The sequence below is a fragment of the Saccostrea cucullata genome, unplaced genomic scaffold, assembly GCF_032062105.1.
Source record: "Saccostrea cucullata isolate Sc308-1 unplaced genomic scaffold, CSIRO_AGI_Scuc_v1 ctg2256, whole genome shotgun sequence".
NCBI lineage: Eukaryota > Metazoa > Mollusca > Bivalvia > Ostreida > Ostreidae > Saccostrea > Saccostrea cuccullata.
In genome coordinates, this window is record NW_026936686.1 from 34,062 (window position 1) to 42,501 (window position 8,440).

The 8,440-nt window shown below is 35.0% G+C and overlaps 1 pseudogene; it reads left to right on the forward strand.

Moving 5' to 3' along the window:
* The first annotated feature begins 4,726 nt into the window (after positions 1–4,726).
* On the forward strand, positions 4,727–7,541 carry LOC134246273 (uncharacterized; annotated as a pseudogene).
* Positions 7,542–8,440: the final 899 nt, after the last annotated feature.

Sequence of the window (8,440 nt, forward strand, 5' to 3'; positions counted from 1 at the left end):
TTAATTGGTGCCCCGCTGTGTCTTTGTTGGTAAGATGTCATTATTTTTTGCTTATTGTGTCAAATATGAACGCCCTATCACATGTCAAAAGTTATCACCAAAGTAGATTTTTGCGAAAAGGTCAAACAAGAAGGAAAGTTGTCAGAGATCAGAGCAAGGTTGGATATATCTTGTCAAAGAAAATGCACACGTCAAATATGAAGCTTCTTTGAAATGTAGGTCAAACGTTAATGTTAAGGCTCAAGGACACAGGGTCAGAAATCTCAGTATATTTTGATAGGTCTTGCCACAGGTAATAGGTCTTGCCACAGGTAATACACAAGTGAAATCCCAATCTCTTCTCATTTAAAAGATATTACCAAGGTAAAAGGTTTTGAAAAGTAAGCGAAACTTTAAGGTCAAGGTCACATGGTCAACAATCATAATATATTTACTTTTAAGGAAAGTCTTGTCACAATAAATACACATTTTTATCTCATCTAATTCAAAAGTTAAGGGCAATTTAAGGTTTCACCAAAGGTCAGCATATCCAAAAATTTATTTTTACAATTGCTCAAAACTTATGCGAGGTATAAAGTTTAAACTTTTACAGTGTATAAATAAATCATTAAGTAACAGATAGAAGGTTTGTTTGAAAACAATTATTTAAAAAAGATTTTTTTTTTGAGACAAATTATATCAAATAATTTGCATATTTTAAAAAAGCACTTGTTTAATGCTGCCCTTTTACTGAAAACCATCATTGAAGAAATAATATGTGCTTATCAATGAAGGGCAAGTTTGCCCTGAATGGTCTCTGAAAGGCTGTTATTGAAAGCATATGTAAAAGGACAAGACCCATATAAAATACTTTCGATCTCAAATTCTAACATTTGGACAAAATAAACGGGAAAAAAACTTTCCAGAGGCTATCGAAGTCCTTCTTGCCTTCATTGAAAAACATTTCATTTTATTTGTTTCTGCAATGGTGAATTTCACTTAAAGCAGATGTACTTAAGTGTATTTTGTAAAAGTATATATATATATTTTTTAAAAAGAAGTGCTCTCCATAAATATTCTTTTTTAAGTATCTGTTATCAAGTGATACTTTCTATCTTTTAATCGATGATATATTTATAAACTGTAAAATATTTAACTTTATAAACTACATAGTTTTGGAGCTATTGTATTAATAAATTTTTGGGCATGTTGACCTTGAAGGACCTTTGTGCTATATTTTAAAGTCTATTTATGGTGTTGTCTATGAACATCTGATGACACAATAATATTAATATATAGAAATACTGAGTATGTATTTAAAAATTATCAACAGGTAAGGTCGTTGCGCATTTCCTTCAAGTAAAATTAAATATATTGCAAAAATAGGTCAAACGTCAAGGTCACGGGGTCAAAAATCAACGTATATTTTAAAGACATTGTCTCAGTAATACACAATTGTAATATGAAAGTCCTACCTCTATTCATTAAAGAGATATGACCAAGATTAAATTTGTGTGACAGACGGCCAGACTGGCAGAGGAATGAGATTTAATGTCTCCTCGTTTTCACGAAAGCGGGGGACAATAATCTTCGATGATGTTTGTTTAAAATAAAGCAATGTCGGTCCGTCACAAAAATTTAACCTTATATCTTCTAAACAAGAGGCCCATGGGCCTTATAAGTCACCTGAGCATCATGTGATTGAATTTGGTAAATGTTTTAAGCTAGATGCTATGGCATTCACAATTTTGAAAGAGGCACCATAAATGCTGATCATAACTATATACTTAGAAATTGCTTAGTTTGGTTACTTAATATCCATAGGCAGGGTAGAGGGGACAATAACTGCATTTCAACTTATAAGTAATATTCAGCAATAATCAGTAGTGCCCCTAGCACACATGAACCCCCGACCCTAGGTCCAAGCATTGCACAATTTTTGAAAAGACACCCTTGCTTATCAAAAATGTTTGATTAATACCAAGGAGCAGATTTTAAACAACTAATTCATTTTCACTGGAGCCCCCACCCCCACTTCTATGGTACTCCTCTACCCTCTATGGTACCCCTGACCCAGAGGCCTTGAAATTCACAATTCTGGAAGAAGGACCCTTATTCATGAGTTCATCTGCTAAATACCCAGGAGCAGAGAAGAAGATTTTCAAAGATTTAGTGTATTTTCACTAGTATATAATTAATCAATAGAACCCAATCCTAACATCAGAACTCCTAATCCTGGAGCCATAAAATTCACAATTTTGGTAGAGGCACTCTTGCTCATTATAACTATGTTACTTAGTTTTAGTTTAAAACCTAGGAGCAGAGAAGAAAATTTTCAAAGAACTAGTGCATTTTCACTATATAATCAACAGAGCCCCACCCTAACACGAGAACCCCTGAACCTCAGGCCATAAAATTTACAATTTTGGAAGAGGTACTCTTGTTCATCATAAATGCATATATGTACTTAGTTATGTACTTTAATACCCAGAGGCAGAAAAGAAGATTTTCAAAGAATTAATGCATTTTCACTATGTATAATCAATAAAGCCCCGCCCTAACACCTGATCCCAGGGCCAGTACAAAAAGTTATGACGCACAACGACGGACAAAAACGGATAGAAATATAGGTCAAATGAGTGACTCTCATCAATATCTAACAGCAAATGAAGATTGATGAAAATATCTTAGTTTCTTTGAAACTGAGCTTTGAACTGAGCGAAATGCAAAGTGTACTGTCAGAAGAACAGACCGAAGAACAGAAGGATGGAAGGACAGAAGACAGACAAATCAAACACTATATGCCCCCGCCATATTCATAGTGGAACATAAAATCATAACATGCAATGATTGTCGATTAGCAATGATATTCATGGTGGACATTGAATTTTCAAGGTTAGTTGAGATTAATAACACGAATTCTAGTCGGCAAATATTATTTTCCATCGGCGTTTTAGCTCTACCAGCTAGCCCTTGCTTCAAAACAAATATGGTCGCTAATCGACAATCATTGCATGCTATGAGAGTGTAGAATTAAAGAAAAACTAGTGCTAATTGTAACGGGGACCGTTACAGATGTTCCCCAAACGCTCCCAACTCCCTTTTGGTGCCACATTCCCCGTAATCTCTATTAAATAAGAAATACTTTATGGAATTTAGACTTAATCAAGGTCTTCCCAGAAAAATACAAAATATATTTAAAAATAGGCATTGCACGCTTATTCATGTGCGTAACGACCATATTATCTTGTCTGCACTATCTAAAATTTAAATATACTTAATATCAAAGCATTTAATCCAAAAGTATTAAAAATACACTCATTCCAGTATATTTTTAATTTTACTCATTTCACGTGCACGCACGTGCAGGCACGTGCATAATGACTACACCTTGTTGTAGGATTCCCTTTTATTTACCTATGTTCTAAGTCTCATCCTGTTTGGTTGAAAAACAAGGGAGTTATAGCCATTTGAAGTTTCAGCCAATCAGATTGCAGCACACATGCCTGCACGTGATTTCATAAATTTTTATCTTTATCGTATTGAAGGATATCTAAATGAATGACTATATTTTAAGATTCAGAACATTTCGTCAAAAAAAACAAAGGAGATATAGCCGTATAAAATTTCAGCCAATCAGATTGCAGCACACGTGCATGCGCGTGATTTCATGAATTTTTTTCTATGTCATATTTTAGGATATCCTAATGTATGACTATGTTTTAAATTTCAAAGCATTTCGTCAAAAAACAAAGGAGATATAGCCATTTAAAGTTTCAGCCAATCAGATTGCAGCACGCGCGCATGCGCATGATTTCACGAAAGTTTTTATATATCATACTGTAGATCTTCATAATGTAGGACTATGTTCAAAATTTCAAAAGATTATGACAAGACAAGAAAGATACTAAGACTTTAGTTTCAGCCAATCAGAGCAAAGCGCACGTGCATGCGCGTGAGATCTTGCCATTTTGACCATGCCATCTTGTCTATACTACTAATGTATCCTTACATTATGAGTTTAAAAAAAATCATCAAAAAAAAGAAAAGTTACAGCAATATCCATTATATTGGTCATTTCACGTGTTGCACGTGCGCGCTCTTGCAAGCACGTGCGCGCAAAATGACCTTCGTTCGGCAAATCTACATAACATGTCTACTGACCCTAAAAACATTTTACCTTAGTCGGATGTATAGTTTACAAGATCACTCGTGGACAAAATTTTCCCAGGAATAATAATAATAATAATAAGAAACAGAGTAAAAACAATATGTTCCCCAACTTCGTTTGGGGAACATAATAAATTGCTCATGGAATTACATTCTTATATTTTAATAAAAATATCAATCATTGCCTGAATCGGATCAATTTACTACCTGTGTACTGGAATTATTCGAATCAAATGCATAACCGGAAATCGATCTCTTTTGATTGATATACACAACTGCTGGTTGTGCAACTGATCGATTAGCAGGCTTGGTTCAAGTGTTATTAATTTCAAGTCTGTATCAGAAAATTTCATCGAAAGCAACAGGAGTCCATAAAATCTGCAGGAAACGAAATTGATAACTTGAGTTATATTGGGTAAGTAGGAAATTCAACATTTTGATGGAATTTTATTCAGTAAGAAAGTTTCCATACCTCTAAGCCGAGTTACACATCATGATATAACTGAGATACGTCTACAATATTATATTTATTTGTCAAATTAGAATTGTAGATGTCTGAGCTTGACCCCCCCCCCCAATACCTATGGAGAGGAAGTTCCTTCTCTACCCACACTCTGCACGTGATATTAAATCTGTGACTTCACACTAGCCTACACATCAGCAGAAAGGAATATACGCCACTGAACATGGACTCCATTAGAAGCTCACAAACGTAAGTTTTCATTACAAGAATTTAAAACTCTAAAAACAATTCCTAATTCATCTGAATCATTGTAATTTGTTGACAGTAAAATTAGTTTTCACTTTTTACACCACTGAATTTAAAACATACCCTAGTCACTTTCATTTAAAAATTTCACTTTTTAAAAAAAATGAATGATTTAGTCGAGTTGAAAAATAACTGATTCAGTTGAGGAAGTTTTTTATTTTATGATTTACACGTATGAAATAATGTAAAAATTCTTTTTTTTTTAATTAAAAAAAATATACACTGTCAACATTTTTTTTAAATAAAACATGATAGTTTATTAAGCTTATCAATTATGATAATTATATTATAGATTTACAAAAGTGAAACACTAATTATACACAAATATAAATTCCACTTTAATCATTCTCAGTACTAAAGCCATACAACGCATATCAGAGTCAGTGTTTGTGGGGCTGTGTCGTAAAGTTGGGACCTCACAACTGGTGGCCATGAGGAGAGATGTGGTGGACATCTGGGAGATGGTGAGAAATCAAGTGAAAACAAGTGATGAGATCAGAGAGATGTTGAGTGGAAGTTTCAGAGAAGGACTCAAACTGGAAGGATCAGATATAGACACTATGTCCTGGCTAAATAATTACTGTGGGATCTGGAAATTATCTCAGTCTCAGTATTACAACATACACAGACAAGCACTGATCCTCTGTGACTGTTCTGATAGTCCACCAGGATTTACTTTGTTATATTTACTGTCACCTAGCTTGTACAGAGACATCCAGAGAGTGTGTGTTAGAATGTCTAGCAGATATTATATATCTAGTTCTAAATACAGACAGTTCCCTTTATCTGATTCATCACTACCTTATAACACCACTCAACATGGACCCTGTGTCAGTGGAAGATTTGGAACACTAGAATATGATTACGCCCCCTGTTTTGTTAGTGACTTTTGGCCTCCCTCTGCCTTCCCGTGGATAGACATATGTCACTCATGGCCCCAGCCTCATGTTATTGTGATATAGTGAAAAATGGATGTCACTTTGTAGCAATTGGACATAAGCTAGGAAATCATGAAGATCATGAATGGAGAATTTCTTTCTCCCAAGCAGAACAAAAACTCGTGTATGTAATGAATCACTGTCAATTTTTAACTTACGGCTTACTTAAATTGATCTTAACAGAAATAATTAACAATGGAGTAGGTGATGATGATAAATTACTGTGTTCCTATCACATGAAGACAGCCGTTTTCTGGGTGATTCAACAAAATACAATACCTCACTGGTGTCCACAAAATCTCCTGGGGGGGTTTCTGGGTCTGTTTTAAACTCATCCTCAAATGGGTGAATGAGGGGGTCTGTCCTAACTTCTTTATTCCAGGCAACAACATGTTTCTGAGTAAAATTCATGGCGTCAAACAACATCAATTATTTATAAGACTGTCAGAGTTGTATGAGAAGGGTTTAGCATTCCTGCTACACAGTCCCTCCATTAGGTCTTATATTATAGATGTCCTCTATAACCCCAGAAACTCCATCTGTACAGATGATCATACTCTGATTTCTGAGGCTGAGTTTGATGAAAATCTATTTGGTGAAACATTACGTAATAGAATAATACATAAATTGGACATACATATCTGTATGAGATATCTACATACAATAGAACAGATGATAGGTTCATCCCTCCTGACACAGTATCAAGTCTTAGTGCTACAGAAACTTACAGCTAATGTCCTTCAATATACTGCTTTTATATTACACATGGAAACTTACACACCTGACAACAAACTGAGTTATAGAGCTGACAAAATGTCCTATCGCATGCTGAAATTAGCAGCCAAATTTGGTTGTATTACAGACATGCTGTACATAGCAATGTATTATTACAAGACGCTTAGATACACAGAAGCTATATCTATTATAGAGATGATCAAGGTTAAGTTAGCACAGCCTAAATATGTGATGTATATGGGTAATGTAGATACAGTGATGTATACTGAGGCTGTAAGAGGAAAGTCCTGGTCTACAAAGATGAGACAGACTGCAGCAGGGATTCTCAGACTTAACTATGAAATCTATTTCATCAGTGAATTATTACCAGAACAACAGTCTGCTCTACAGAACAGTAGCCATGTATTAGATATCCCACCCTTGGTACTGTTATACATACTAGAGATCTTGTGCTACAGACATGTAGACACAATGCGAGCACAAACAGCTCTAGATGATCTACAGACCCTAGTTTACTATGATCAGGGACAGTTTATAGATTACAGAGACATATCGTGGCAGATTCTGGGGATCTGTCAACAGGTGACAGGGAACCTCCAGGCTGCTCTATACTCATACCAACAATCTCTCAGACAAGAACCAAACAACAACATACAAACAGCTACAGAAATGAGAATACAGAGAGTTTACCATTTGGATTCCCTTAATTAATTAAATGTCAGATGATATTTGTAGGAGTTCACGGATAGAGATTATCATTTTCATATCCTCTTCTGATTTCATATTTTCTTTTCTGTCTGTTTTATTACATGTATTTAAAAGCTAATGACAAGTCTATAATAAAATGAAAGAGGCACTATTGCTTATCATAATTATACACTTAGCATGTGTACTCTAGTTACTTATACCCAGAGTTAGATCAGAGTAACAAAGAGAAAATGCATCTCAACTTTATATTTGTGCACCCCACCCCACAGGAACCACTGACCCTGGGGCCACATATTTCAAAATTATTTTTATCATAAATTTATACAGATGTAATCTTTTAACGCACTTTGAAAATTTTTTTCAAAGTGCGTTGAGTTGGTTCCAAATTTAACGCACTTTGAAAAAAAAAGTTCAAAGTTTGTTGATTTTGTCCCAATTTTAATGCACTTTAAAAAAAAAATTTCAAAGTGCATTGCCAAAAGACATCCCTCCTATTCATAACTATGTATATGATTCATTGATTTAATACCCAGGAGCACAGAAGAAGATTTTTAAAGAATCAATGTATTTTCACTATATAATCAATAGAGCCCCAACCTAACACCAGAACTCCTGACCCTGCATGGGGCCATAATTTACAATTGTGGAAGATGCACTCTTGTTAATCATGACTATGTACTTATTTTATTTGATAACCAGGAGCAGATGAGCAGATTTTCAAATCCGTTCACCCATAGATGCTGTATACCAAATTTGGTTGAAATTGGTTCTGTGGTTCTAGAGAAGAAGCTTGAAATATTCAAAATTTAACGACTGACATACAACGGACGAAAACAGATAGCAGTAGGTCACCTGAGTTTAGTCAGGTGACCTAAAAACAAGAGGCCCATGGGCCACATCGCTCACCTGAGTAACTTTGGTGTTGCTGTTTTTTAACCGATTTCCTCCTATTGTGGCCTAGTCGTACCAACCCCCCCCCTTTCCCCCATGTCACAATTATAACAATTTTGAATGTACACTACCCAAAGATGCTTCCACATAAGTTTAAGATTTTCTGCGCATGGCCCAGTGGTTCTTGAGAAGAAATTTTTTTTCTTAAAACATTTCTATGTAAAACTTAGATTCCCTATTGTGGCCCGGC